This window comes from Cavia porcellus, unplaced genomic scaffold (assembly GCF_034190915.1).
Source record: "Cavia porcellus strain 051 isolate PalLab524CR breed Dunkin Hartley unplaced genomic scaffold, mCavPor4.1 scaffold_26, whole genome shotgun sequence".
Lineage (NCBI taxonomy): Eukaryota > Metazoa > Chordata > Mammalia > Rodentia > Caviidae > Cavia > Cavia porcellus.
The window spans coordinates 2,997,557-3,011,706 of NW_026947509.1; positions in this window are offsets into that span (position 1 = coordinate 2,997,557).

Genomic DNA, 14,150 nt, shown 5'->3' on the forward strand with positions numbered 1-14,150 from the left:
ACGTGAAGCAGGTTCAAAGGGACTACCAAGAAACTAAGAAGTCTATCGAAGACTGGCATAACAGCTTGAAAGAAACTAAGGACAGACTATCTGAACTGGAGGGCAGAATTGTAATATGGGAGAATGAAATGAAAAACTTCTTAAAAATAACAAAGAAACAAACAGCAATAATACAAAGACAAGAAGATGATAAGAGGATCCATAACTTAAGGATTAAGAACATAAAAGAAGAAGTAGGGACACAAACAAATGAACTACAAAAGCTACTCACAGAAATAATCCAGGAGAATTTTCCTAATTTAGCAAAAGGTAAAGATACTCAGATGTATGAGGCATACAGGACCCCAGCTACCTACAACCCAAACAGAGCAACACCCAGGCATATAATAATAAAAATTCCAGAAATTCAATACAAGAACAGAATATTAAAAGCTGTCAGAGACAAGAAACAGACCACTTACAAGGGAACACCCATCAGAATTACAGCAGATTTCTCTGCACAAACCATCAAATCACGAAGAGCGTGGGGGGAAATAATTCAAGCTTTGAAAGATAATAATCTCCAGCCAAGATTGAGATATCCTGCAAAACTGTCCCTGGAAGTTGATGGAAAAACAAGGTGCTTCCAGGATAAAGAGGAACTGGGGGAATTTGCAACCACCAATTCAACTCTACAGAGAGTATTGCAGGATATTCTAAAAAAAGAAAAATACAAAGAATCCAGAAATAGAGAAGGCCACGACTAATGGAGCAGAGAATAAAGTGAAGAAGACAAACTGACAGCTACTGACAGAATAAGAGCTCAACAGAAATGAGGCAGAGAAGATTGGATGATAGGAACAGCTATTTTGGAGAAAATGACATCTTAATAGGTAGTACTGATTTAGTATCATCTTGTTTTGAAGTCTCATCTAGCTTTTGTCCTTCTGTCTCCAATGGTCTAAATAGGTTGTATCTTGCTGGATTTTATTATGTATGATAGTATAAGCAAAAACCTTTTAAAGACAAGGAGATTATACAGAAACCATTATTCATTTTCTGTTAGTTGATTCTAAATACTCTGTAATGCTGTCATTCTCTTAAATGGTTTTACATTGTTTTGATATACTTAATGCTACAGTATACGAAGTTGTACTCAAGGATTTCAAGGAAAGAGACAATATGGTAACTACTTTTTAGGTCAGGATTATCTGGTGGTGAAACACTATTCTGCTTAAATGGTTATGTTTTGATCTGTGCTGTTTCGTTGTTATGCCCTCTTTTATCTCAATCTCCACTCCATTATTTACTTTTTTAATACTTTTTTTAAATTTTTATCCTTTTAATTAAAGGAAAAAAATAGCAGGATATATTATAGTAACCCACTTTGACTTTCCACTACCTCGATTTAAAGCCCTGTATTACTCTCACCATCTGGTTTTTAACTGATGTTCCCCTATTCTGTTTTGCTGGATAGTATCAGGTTCGAAAATTTAGGCATCAGCTGTGAAGATAATGAGATTCATTATAACGCCCATTCTCGTTGACTTTTATCTACTTTTGAAGACCTACAATGTCTCCAATGGTTTGGCTTTGTCGGTTTTGTTCTTTACTGTTTTGTTCAATTGTATTATAACTAATGGTATAGGCAATTCTATTAGAGATAGCAGGAGGCATTATGGTAACCATTGTTGATCACCTTGTGTTATGTTTTCACATTATCTATTATGTCCACCCTTTTGACTTGACCGATTCTGTTCTGTTATGTCACATTTGGTTTTACTCTCTTCCAAAAAAGTAATAAGAACTGTGAGAGCAATGAAACCCAAAATGTGTAATAGTCATTGTACAAAAGAGAGGAAAAGAAAGTGCTCTAAACTATATAACTGCATGTATATTTAAGTGTATAAGATAGAATATGATATCACAGAGTTTTATTGGATCATTGAACAGAACTGTTTGCAGTATCATTGATGGAATGTCCACTTTACAAGCTTTAATTTTGTGACTTGAACAATTATTTCTAAGATGACAGTATGTACTCCATTAACTAGTGATTTCCTACTGTTCATTTTTTTTCTGCAAATCTGTATAACTTGTACCCTTTCTCTGCTTTTTTTTTCTTTTCTCCTTAAATAAAATTTAAAAAAAAACATTAAAAAAAATTAAAAAATAAAAATAAAAAAAAAATCCGTATGTCAATTTTGGAAGTATGATCATTTTGACTATATTGGCTCACCCTATCTAGGAATAGGGCATAACTTTTAATTTTATGATGTCCTCTTTAATCTTATTTTTCAGAGTTCTGTAGTTCATCTTTCAGTTCCTAGGTTAATTCATAAATATTTAATTTTTCCTGGTGCTATTGTAAATGGCATTTTTTTCAAATTCTTTTCTTGGTTGGTTATTAGTGTAGAAGGATGCTATTGATTTTTGTGTGTTGGTTTTTGTATTGTACTGTATCACTGAATTCAGTTATTCATTGTAAGAGTCTTTGTAGGGACTCTTGCAAATTGTCATCTGTAAACAATGACAAATTGACTTCTTCCTTTTCTCTACATATTTATTTCTTTGTCTTGACCAACTGCTTTGGCTAATCTTTTGAATAGTATGTTGAGCAGGAGTTGTGATAGTGGGCATCCTTGTCTTGTTCCTGATTTTAGAGGAAAAGTTTTCCAGTTTTCCCCTATTTAATATGCTGTTGGGGAACAAGAAGGCAACAAGAAGTTAATACCTTTTGTGAGTTGGCACCATGCATGGGCTGACTGGGGGACAGCCAGGTGCCAGGTTCTGCTGTTAGCACCATTTGCAGACAGCAGGGGAGGACAGCAAAGAGCCAACAAGATGCTAAGACTTCCTGTGAGACAGTGCCACTTGTGGGCTGACTGGGGAAGAGCTAGATGCCAGCCCCTTCCAGCACATGGGTAGAGAGACAAGAAGAGCCAATGACCCTCCCCCAATTAGTGACCAGCAGAACCTGAGAAATACAGGAAGCGATAATAGCTAATGAGGTAAAATACAACTCAATGCTTATAGTGTTTAGTGTTTGCAGGACTAAAGGTGATAGTTTGATCATCTATTTGGAGGATAACAATATGCAATGTAGCATAAAGGGGGATCTCCTTATGAATGTAGTGGCCATTGTTAATTCCTTATTGTCTTGTTTTGAAATCCTGTATCATTCTTTTTAAAATTTTTTTGTTATTTTAAAGAGTTTAAGACAAAAGAGGACAAATGAACAAGGGAAGCAACACAGTACTTCACCACAAGACAACACAATATTAAGAGTAGCTACCATAAGTCCCTTTCTTTGAAATAGTTGAGCATACCTTCACACACAATAGTATCAAACATAACAAAAAAGTATAAAACCATTCAAGAGAATGAAAGTATTACAGGACATTCAGAACCAAATAACTGAAAACAAACAATAGCTATTATATTATCTCATTTTCCATTAAAAAAAATTGCTTATACTATTACACATAATAAAATCCAGTAAGATACAACATATTAGAACCAAGGGAAACAGACGAACAAAAGCAGGTAGGACTTCAAGGCAAGATGATATTGGCAAGGGCTATTATAATGTCTTGTTTTCTTCAAAAAAGCTGTTCATACCATCACAGATAATAAAATCAAACAAACCAGAATAAAACCATTCCAACTAATGAATAAAAACATTATAAGGCTTTCAAGCAATGTAATGGGGAATCATGATTACCATAAACTCTTATGTACTTTTATCATTTCTTACACTAGGGAGACTATATGGTATTTATACGTGTGAGTTTGATTTATTTCACTTATGAGTATGGTCTCAAGTTGCACCCATTTATTTATAAATATCTCAATGTGATCATTCTTTATAGCTATAGTATTCTTTATACTCCACTCTATAAAAATACCACAACCTTCTTATCCATTCCTCAGTTGATGGACACTTAGGTTGTTTCCAAGATCTGGCTATTACAAATTGTGGTGCTATAAACATGGGTGCACATATATCACTGTGGTATGTTTTCAGTTCTACTGAGAATATGCCAAGAAGTGGAATAGCTGGGTCAAATGGGACTTCCAATCGCAGGTTTTTGGGGAATCTCCAGACTGACATCCACAGTGGTTGCACCAGTCTACATTCCCACCAGCAATACAGGAGAGTTCCTTTTTCCCCACAGCCTCTCCAGCATTCGTTGTTGGTAGTTTTTTGATGCTGGAAATTCTGTGTCATTATTATTGTTTTGTTTGGTTGGATTTTATTCTGTTTTAGCTTATTTGATTTTGTTGTATATGATGGCATAGGCAGCTATTTCAATGATAACAAGATACATTGTGGTAATCATTTTGAATTTGCTATTATCTTGTTTTGAAGTCTTGGGTTGCATTGATTGTTTTGTCTTTTATTGGCTCTATTCTGTTTCTGTTTTGTTTGATTTTACTATGTCTGAAGATATCACAAGAGGTGTTATGGTAACCATTGTTGACTTCCTATTACCTTATTTTGAAATCTTGTGTCACTTACACTGTCTTTATTTGATTGGCTTTATTCTCCTTTATTTTGTTTGGTTTTAGTGTCTCTAAAATAAAATTTAAAAAATATGCTGTTGGTGACAGGCTTGTCATAAATGGCTTTTATCAGATTGAAATAATGTTCTATACTTTTTTCTTCAGTTTTTTTTATCAGGAAAGGATATTGGATTTTGTCAAGAGTTTTTTCTGGCTGGACATCCAGGAGAACATGGCAGACAGATAGCAGCAGCTATGGAGGCTCTCTGAGAGACCCAGCTTAGAATTCAGGAATGGTGCAGAGTGGGGAATCCTAAGAAAGAGGAGATATACCCTGCTGACCCAAGAATGAACTGGGCTGAGAGAAACCAACTGGGAATGCAATCCTGGTGCTATAACAGGAACAGATAAAGCCTCAGCATGGAAGCTGGAGCCTGCACCATTGGAAGCCGCGATTTGGGTTTCCTGCCACTGCTGCAGCATCTGAATTGGCTGGGCAGGGAGAGAGACGCACGAAAGCTCTGAGAATGGGAATCGGTGAACGGAGTTGAGAGTGGACAGGCAGGGAGCCGTGCATTCACCTGCAGTGAGTGAGGGAAACTGGGACCCTTCCACGATCTAGGAGGTTCCAACAGAAGACCTTCTGGGGACTGGGCAGACTTGCTGGAATAGGGTGCTGTAGTGACTTCAGTCACATATCCCCCTCTCAAGCAGGATTGGTGAGCAGTGCCTAGCCTACGTGACGCTGCTGGCTGAGACCCAGTAGGCTAGCACAACTCAGATCCCAGCGCCTGGAGGTGCACCCTAGCAGTGAAGCCTTCGGTAGGTTGACCTGGAGGGGCAGGCCCCGCATAGGCTGCCTGGTTCTGTAACTCCCTGGTGCACTGCGGTGGGCGGGAACACCTAGCAGGCAAAATTCAAACAGACTGTGGCCCACAGGGAAGGAAGCTGGGCCTCCTATATATGCTTGCATATATAATGAACAAAGAATATAGGAAGAGGCAGCAACAAGAAAGGCTCCTCGGCCCCCAATCCTGAGAAACAGGCAATAGCAGACAAGGCACCAATAGACATAAAGCGCTGTCTCCAGAGCCTCATAGACGAGTTCAAGAATGAAGTTATTAATGACCTGAAGCAAGACATAAACAGAATAGTTAGAGAAATGCTAAGCACCACCCAAGAAAAAACAGACGGTGGAATGCAAGAACAGAAAAAAAGGGGAGAATTGTTTGATGGAGAAAATAGAGAAAACATAGTGAAGCAGGTTCAAAGAGATTACCAAGAAACTAAAAACTATCGAAAACTGGCATAACAGCTTGAAAGAAACTAAGGATAGAGAGGAGGAGCTGGGTGGATCCGGAGTGCCTGCAGAAGCCCCTTCCTTTGTCTGGAGGAGTGAATATTTCTGCAAGCAGGGAGGGATCCCAGGTTCCTGAGGCACCTCAACCTGTGCCCAGCCGCGCCTAGCCATTGGTGTGCAGAGGAGGAGCTGGGCGGATCCGGAGTGCCTGCAGAAGCCCCTTCCTTTGTCTGGAGGAGTGAATATTTCTGCAAGCAGGGAGGGATCCCAGGTTCCTGAGGCACCTCGGCCTGTGGTGAGTGGCCAGCACAGTCTGCCCAAATCTCAGACTGTTCCAGACCCCCCAGGCTTCTGGGTGCAGTGAAGTGGAGCAGTGGGTTAGAGGCCACTACAGCCGCCTCCCCATCCTGGCTACACCTGGAGGTCTGCGAAGCACACCAGGTGGGCGGGCCTACACTACCCCCCCAGCACAGCTGCGCCTAGCCATCTGCGTGCAGAGGAGGAGCTAGGCGGATCCGGAGTGCCTGCAGAAGGCCCTTCCTTTGTCTGGAGGACTGTGGATATCTCTGCAAGCAGGGAGGGATCACAGGCTCCTGAGGCACTGCAGTCTGTGGTGAGTACCCTAACCCGGCTGCGATTCAAGAGCTGTGGATCTACCAAGGGGTAGGTGGGTGCACAGTGTCCCTGAGGCCCAGCTTGTCTGCAACCGTGGAGTTCTGAACAAGCAGAGGAGGGCCATTGGTTCTGCAGGCCCAATGGCCTGGGGTAGAGTGGTGCCAGAGTCTCAGTAGCTGCAAACATAGAAGGGGATTTTCAACAGATCCTGAGGAGGCTTTCAAATAACATTTAAAACACAGAAATATAGGAAAATGACAAAACGAAAGACCAAATTACAACCTCAAACCTCCAGCCCATCTCAGGAAACCCTATGAGGAATGTATTTAGAAGAAAATATATCCCATCCTCCTCATATATCAGACACAACAGCTACTGAAGTTGACAAGCAACTCCAGGAAGCTTTAAAGAAATTCAAACTCGAAATAATATCCCAGATAAAAGAAGAAATGATAAAAGAAATGAAAGAGATTCTAAATATATCTAAAGAAAACACAGATAAAAAATTGGAGGAACTAAACAAAAAGATACAATCCCTAGATGAGCAATATAAGACACAAACAGATGCACAGAAATATACAGGAAATAAAAAACTCCACTGAAAGTTGTAAAAACCACCTTAATGAAAGTGAAGATAGAATTTCAGACCTCGAAGACAGGATTGCAGCTAGTGAACAGGAAAGGAAAGATCTTTTAAAAATAACAAGGAATCAGGAAACAACAATTCAACAACTGCAAGATGATGCAAAGAAGAATAACATAAGAATGATAGGGATTAATGAAAAAGAAGGAGACAACATAAAGGATATCAAGAGGATATTTAGAGAAGCAATAGCTGAAAACTTCCCAAGCATGAGATCAGAAACTGACATCAGGATCAGTGAAGCATATAGAACTCCAAATAGTCATAACCAAAATAAAACTACACCCAGGCATATAATAATCACCATCCCAGAAATACAACACAAGAATAGATTATTAAAAGCTGTCAGAGAGAAAAGACAGATCACTTATAAAGGAAAACCTATCAGAATCACAGCAGACTTCTCATCACAAACAATAAAGTCAAGAAGAGCATGGAGTGAAGTATTCCAGATCCTAAAGCAAAATGATTTCCAACCTAGACAGATATATCCTGCAAAACTATCATTTAAAATAGATGGTGAAATACGATACTTCCATGACAAAGAACAGCTGAAGAACTTCATGAACACCAAACCAACCCTGCAAAAAATATTGAAAGACAGTTTAGATACACAAAGGAAAAAACCACTAAGCAAAGCAAATAATTAAACAGAACAGAAAGATAAAGATGCAACAGCAGAGAGATAAGAATCCTACAATTAACCAACATTTCACAGTAATAACCATTAATGTAAATGGTCTCAATGCACCAACCAAAAGGAACAGACTAGCAGAATGGATCAAGAAACAAAATCCAACCATATGCTGTTTACAGGAAACCCATCTAACCCAGAAGGATACTCACAGACTGAAAGTCAAAGGATGGAAAACAATTCTTCATGCAGCAGGAATCCAAAAAAAGGCAGGAGTAGCCATTCTGTTTGCAGACAACGTGAACTTTAAACCAACAATGACCATAAAGGATAAAGAAGGACACTACATACTCGTAAGGGGAAAACTCTAAGAGGAAGAGATAACTATCTTAAATATATACACACCAAACTCCAGAGCGCCCAGTTATATAAAACAATTATTAACAGAAATGAAAACTCAAATTATCAGGAACACAATTGTTTTTTTTAAATTTTATTTAAGGAGGAAAAAAAAGCAGAGGAAGGGTACAAGGTATACAGATTTACAGAAAAAAAAATAAACAGTAGGAAATCACTAGTTAATGGATTACATATTGTCATCTTAGAAATAATTGTTCAAGTCACAAAATTAAAGCTTGTAGAGTGGACATTCCAACAATGATACTGCAAACAGTTCTGTTCAATGATCCAATAAAACTCTGTGATATCATTTTCTATCTTATACACTTAAATATACATGCAGTTATATAGTTTAGAGCACTTTCTTTTCCTCTCTTTTGTACAGTGACTATTACACATTTTGGGTTTCATTGCTCCCACGGTTCTTATTACTTTTTTGGAAGAGAGTAAAACCAAATGTGACATAACAGAACAGAATCGGTCAAATCAAAAGGGTGGACATAATAGATAATGTAAAAACATAATACAAGGTGATCAACAATGGTTACCATAATACCTCCCGCTATCTCTAATAGAATTGTCTATATCATTAGTTATAATAAAATTGAACAAAACCGACCAAACCAAAACATTGGAGACATTGTAGGTCTTCAAGAGTAGATAAAAGTCAATGAGAATGGGCGTTATAATGAATCTCATTATCTTCACATCTGATGCCTAAACTTTCAAACCTGATACTATGCAGCAAAACAGAATAGGGGAACATCAGTCAAAAACAAGCTGGTGAGAGAAATACAGGGCTTTAAATCGAGATAATGGAAAGTCAAAGTGGGTTACTATAATATATCCTGCTATTTTTATTTATTTTTCCTTTAATTAAAAGGATAAAAATAAAAAAGTAAATAATGGAGTGGAGATTGAGATAAAAGAGGGCATAACAGCGAAACAGCACAGATCAAAACATAACCATTTAAGCAGAATAGTGTTTCACCACCAGATAATCCTGATCTAAAAGTAGTTACCATATTATCTCTTTCCTTGAAATCCTTGAGTACAACTTCGTATATTGTAGCATTAAATATATCAAAACAATGTAAAACCATTTAAGAGAATGACAGCATTACCGAATATTTAGAATCGACTAACAGAAAATGAACAATGGTTTCTGTATAATCTCCTTGTGTTTAAAAGGTTTTTGCTTATACTATCGTACATAGTAAAATCCAATAAGATACAACCTATTTAGACCAATGGAGACAGAAGAACAAAAGCTTGATGAGACTTCAAAACAAGATGATACTAAATCAGTATTACCTATTAAGATGTCATTTTCTCCAAAATAGCTGTTCCTATCATCCAATCTTCTCTGCCTCATTTCTGTTGAGCTCTTTTTCTATCAGTAGCTGTCAGTTTCTCTTCTTCATTTTGTTCTCTGCTCCATTCGTTGTGGCCTCCCTGCCACTATTACTGGATTCTTTGTATTTTTCTTTTTTTAGAATATCCTGCAATACTCTCTGTAGAGTTGAATTGGTGGTTGCAAATTCCCCCAGTTCCTCTTTATCCTGGAAGCACCTTGTTTTTCCATCAACTTCCAGGGACAGTTGTGCAGGATATCTCAATCTTGGCTGGAGATTATTATCTTTCAAAGCTTGAATTATTTCCCCCCACGCTCTTCGTGATTTGATGGTTTGTGCAGAGAAATCTGCTGTAATTCTGATGGGTGTTCCCTTGTAAGTGGTCTGTTTCTTGTCTCTGACAGCTTTTAATATTCTGGTCTTGTATTGAATTTCTGGAAATTTTATTATTATATGCCTGGGTGTTGCTCTGTTTGGGTTGTAGGTAGCTGGGGTCCTGTATGCCTCATATATCTGAGTATCTTTACCTTTTGCTAAATTAGGAAAATTCTCCTGGATTATTTCTGTGAGTAGCTTTTGTAGTTCATTTGTTTGTGTCCCTACCTCTTCTTTTATGTTCTTAATCCTTAAGTTATGGATCCTCTTATCATCTTCTTGTCTTTGTATTATTGCTGTTTGTTTCTTTGTTATTTTTAAGAAGTTTTTCATTTCATTCTCCCATATTACAAATCTGCCCTCCAATTCAGATAGTCTGTCCTTAGTTTCTTTCAAGCTGTTATGCCAGTCTTCGATAGACTTTTTAGTTTCTTGGTAGTCCTTTTGAACCTGCTTCACGTATTCTATGCTTTCTCTGTTTTCTCCATCAAACAATTCTCCCCTCTTTTTCTGTTCTTCCATCCCACCATCTGTTTTTTCTTGGGTGGTGCTTAGCATTTCTCTAACTATTCTGCATACTTCTAGCTTCAGGTCGTTGATAACTTCATTCTTGAATTGGTCTATGAGGCTCTCTATATGGTGCTTTATGTCTATTGGTGCAGTGTCCGCTATTGCCTGTTTCTCAGAATTGGGGGCTGAGGAGCCTTTCTTGTTGCTGCCTCTTCCCATATTCTCTGTTCCTTATATATGTAAGCTTATATAGGAGACCCAGCTTCTCTCCCTGTCAGCCACAGCCTGATCGAATTGCACCGGTTAGGTGTCAGGAACACAATTGTAACAGGAGACCTTAATACGCCATTGACACCAAGGGACAGATTGACCAGACGGAAAATGAGTAAAGAAATAACAGAACTGAATCATACCTGTGAACAAATGGGTTTGATAGACATATACAGAATGTTCCACCCAACAACATCAGAATACACATTCTTCTCAGCAGTACATGGATCATTTTCTAAAATAGACCATATATTAGCTCACAGAACATATTTAAACAAGTGCAAAAGAGCTGAAATCATCCCTTGCATGTTATCGGATCACAGCGCTCTGAAATTAGAAATTAACGATAAAAGATACTGCAAAAATCCCACAAACACATGGAAACTGAATAACACATTCTTGAGTAATCAGTGGGTCACAGAAGAAATTAAAGAAGAAATCAAACAATACCTAAAAGAAAATGAAAATGCAGATACAACTTACCAGAATCTGTGGGATGCAATGAAAGCCATCCTGAGAGGAAAATTTATTGCACTGAGTTCCCACATCAGGAAAACAGAATGAATACAAATAAATAACTTGATGCTACACCTCAAACAGCTAGAAAAAGAAGAGCAAGTCAAGCCCAAAGCCAAAAGAAGAGAGGAAATTATAAGAATCAGAGCAGAAATCAATGCAATAGAGACTAAGAAAACAATCCAAAGGATCAACAAATCAAAGAGTTGGTTCTTTGAAAGAATAAATAAAATTGATAAGCCCCTACCCAACCTTATTTAAAAAAGGGAAGAAAAAGCTCAAATTCATGCAATAAGAAATGAAAAAGGAGAAGTAACTACAGACCCAATAGAAATACAGAAGATCATCAACACCTATTTCGAAAACCTCTACTCTCAAAAGTTTGATAACATAGAAGAAATAGACAGATTCTTAGAAGCATATGAAGTGCCAAAGCTAGATCAAGAGGATGTAAAATTGTTGAATAACCCAATCTCGGTTACTGAAATTGAAAATGTAATTAAGTCCTTACCCACCAAGAAGAGCCCAGGCCCAGATGGATTCACTGCAGAATTCTACAAGAAATACAAAGAAGACCTAATGCCGACACTCCTCAAACTATTCAATGAAATTGAAAGGGAAGCAATCCTTCCTAAGTCATTCCTGGATGCAAATATCACTCTAGTACCAAAATCTGAGAAAGACCCAACTAAAAAAGAGAACTATAGACCGATCTCCCTAATGAACACAGATGCAAAAATCCTCAATAAAATATTGGCAAATAGTATCCAGCAAATCATCAAGAAGATTATACACCATGACCAAGTGGGATTCATCCCAGGAATGAAAGGATGGTTCAACATACGCAAATCAATAAATGTAATCCACCATATCAATAAAGCCAAAAATAAGAATCACATGATCATTTCTATAGATGCAGAAAAAGCCTTCGATAAGGTCCAACATTTATTCATGATAAAAACTCTACAGAAAATTGGAATAGATGGTCTTTACCTCAATATAATAAAGGCCATTTATGACAAACCAACAGCCAGCATCATACTAAATGGCCAAAAATTGAAAGCCTTTACTTTAAAATCGGGCACAAGACAAGGATGTCCTTTATCACCACTCCTATTTAATATAGTACTGGAAGTACTAGCCAGAGCAATTAGGCAAGAAAGAGAAATAAAAAGGGTAAAGATAGGAAAAGAAGAAGTTAAGTTGTCATTGTTTGCAGATGACATGATACTCTACATAGAAGACCCCCTAAGCTCTATTGAAAGACTCTTAGATACAATAAATAAATTCAGTAATGTGGCTGGATACAAAATCAATACTCAGAAATCAATAGCATTCCTATACACAAACAACAAAATCACAGAGAGGGAAATAAGGGAAACTGGACTATTCACATTAGCAAGCAAAAAAATGAAATATTTAGGAATTACTCTTACGAAAGAAGTGAAAGACTTATACAGTGAAAACTATAATACACTGAAAAAGGAAATTGAAGATGATCTCAGAAAATGGAAAGACATCCCTTGCTCATGGATAGGAAGAACAAACATTGTGAAGATGGCCATTCTCCCAAAACTCTTATACAGATTCAATGCAATCCCAATAGAAATACCATCAACATACCTTATAGATCTAGAGAAATCACTCCTAAATTTCATCTGGAACCAGAAGAGACCTAGAATCGCAAAAGCAATTCTAAGCAGCAAAGACAAAGCAGGAGGCATCACAATCCCTGACTTGAAATTATACTACAAAGCAACAGTAGTAAAATCAACATGGTATTGGAATCAAAACAGAGCCGAAGATCAATGGAATAGATTGGAAGATACAACCACAACTACAAACACACTCAACCACCTTATCTTTGATAAAGGAGCCAAGCAGGTTCACTGGAAGAATGACAGTCTCTTTAATAAATGGTGCTGGAAAAACTGGCTCCCCATTTGCCGAAAACTAAAGCTAGACCCATGTCTATCACCATGTACTAAATTAAAATCTAAATGGGTCAAAGATCTGAATATTAAAACAGAAACACTAAATCTATTGGAAGACAAATTGGGTAGAAACCTTGGAGACATAGGAGTAGGTAGAGAATTCATGAACAGGACTCAACCTGCACGGGAAATACTTCCCAGAATCAATAACTGGGACCACTTCTTATTAAAAAGTTTCTGCATGTCAAAAGAAATCTCCAGCATAGTGAAAAGAAAACGCACAAACTGGGAAAAGATTTTAGTGAACTCTCTCTCAGACAAGGGACTCTTGTCTAAAACATATAAAGAATTTAAAAAACTCAGACCTCTAAAATTCAAAGATCCAATCCAAAAATGGGCATCTGAGATGAATACGCAATTCTCAGATGAAGAAATGCAAATGGCAAATAAATACATGAAAAAATGCTCATCATCATTGGTCATTAGAGAAATGCAAATTAAAACCACACTGAGATACCATCTCACTCCTGAAAGAATGGCCAGGATCAAGAAAACCAACAACAACAAATGCTGGAGAGGCTGTGGGGAAAAAGGAACTCTCCTGCACTGTTGGTGGGAGTGTAGACTGGTACAGCCTTTGTGGAGGTCTGTCTGGAGGTTTCTCAAAAAGTTGAGACTGGAAATCCCATTTATTCCAGCTATTCCACTTCTAGGCATATTCCCAGAAGAACTGAAAGCATCATACCACAGGGATATATGTGCACCTATGTTTATAGCAGCACAATTTGTAATCGCCAGATCTTGGAAACAACCCAAGTGTCCATCAACTGAGGAATGGATAAAAAAGTTGTGGTATTTCTATACAATGGAGTATTATTCAGCTATAAAGAAGGATCGCATTGAGATATTTATCAATAAATGGGCGCAGCTTGAGACCATACTCATAAGTGAAATAAATCAATCTCGCATGTATGAATACCGAATAGTTTCCCTAATGTAAGTAATGATTCAAATATATAAAAATATGTGATAATCATGATTCCCCATTATGTGGCCTTGAAGCCTTATAAAATTTTCACTTATTAATTAGAAAGGCTTTATTCTGGGCTTTTTG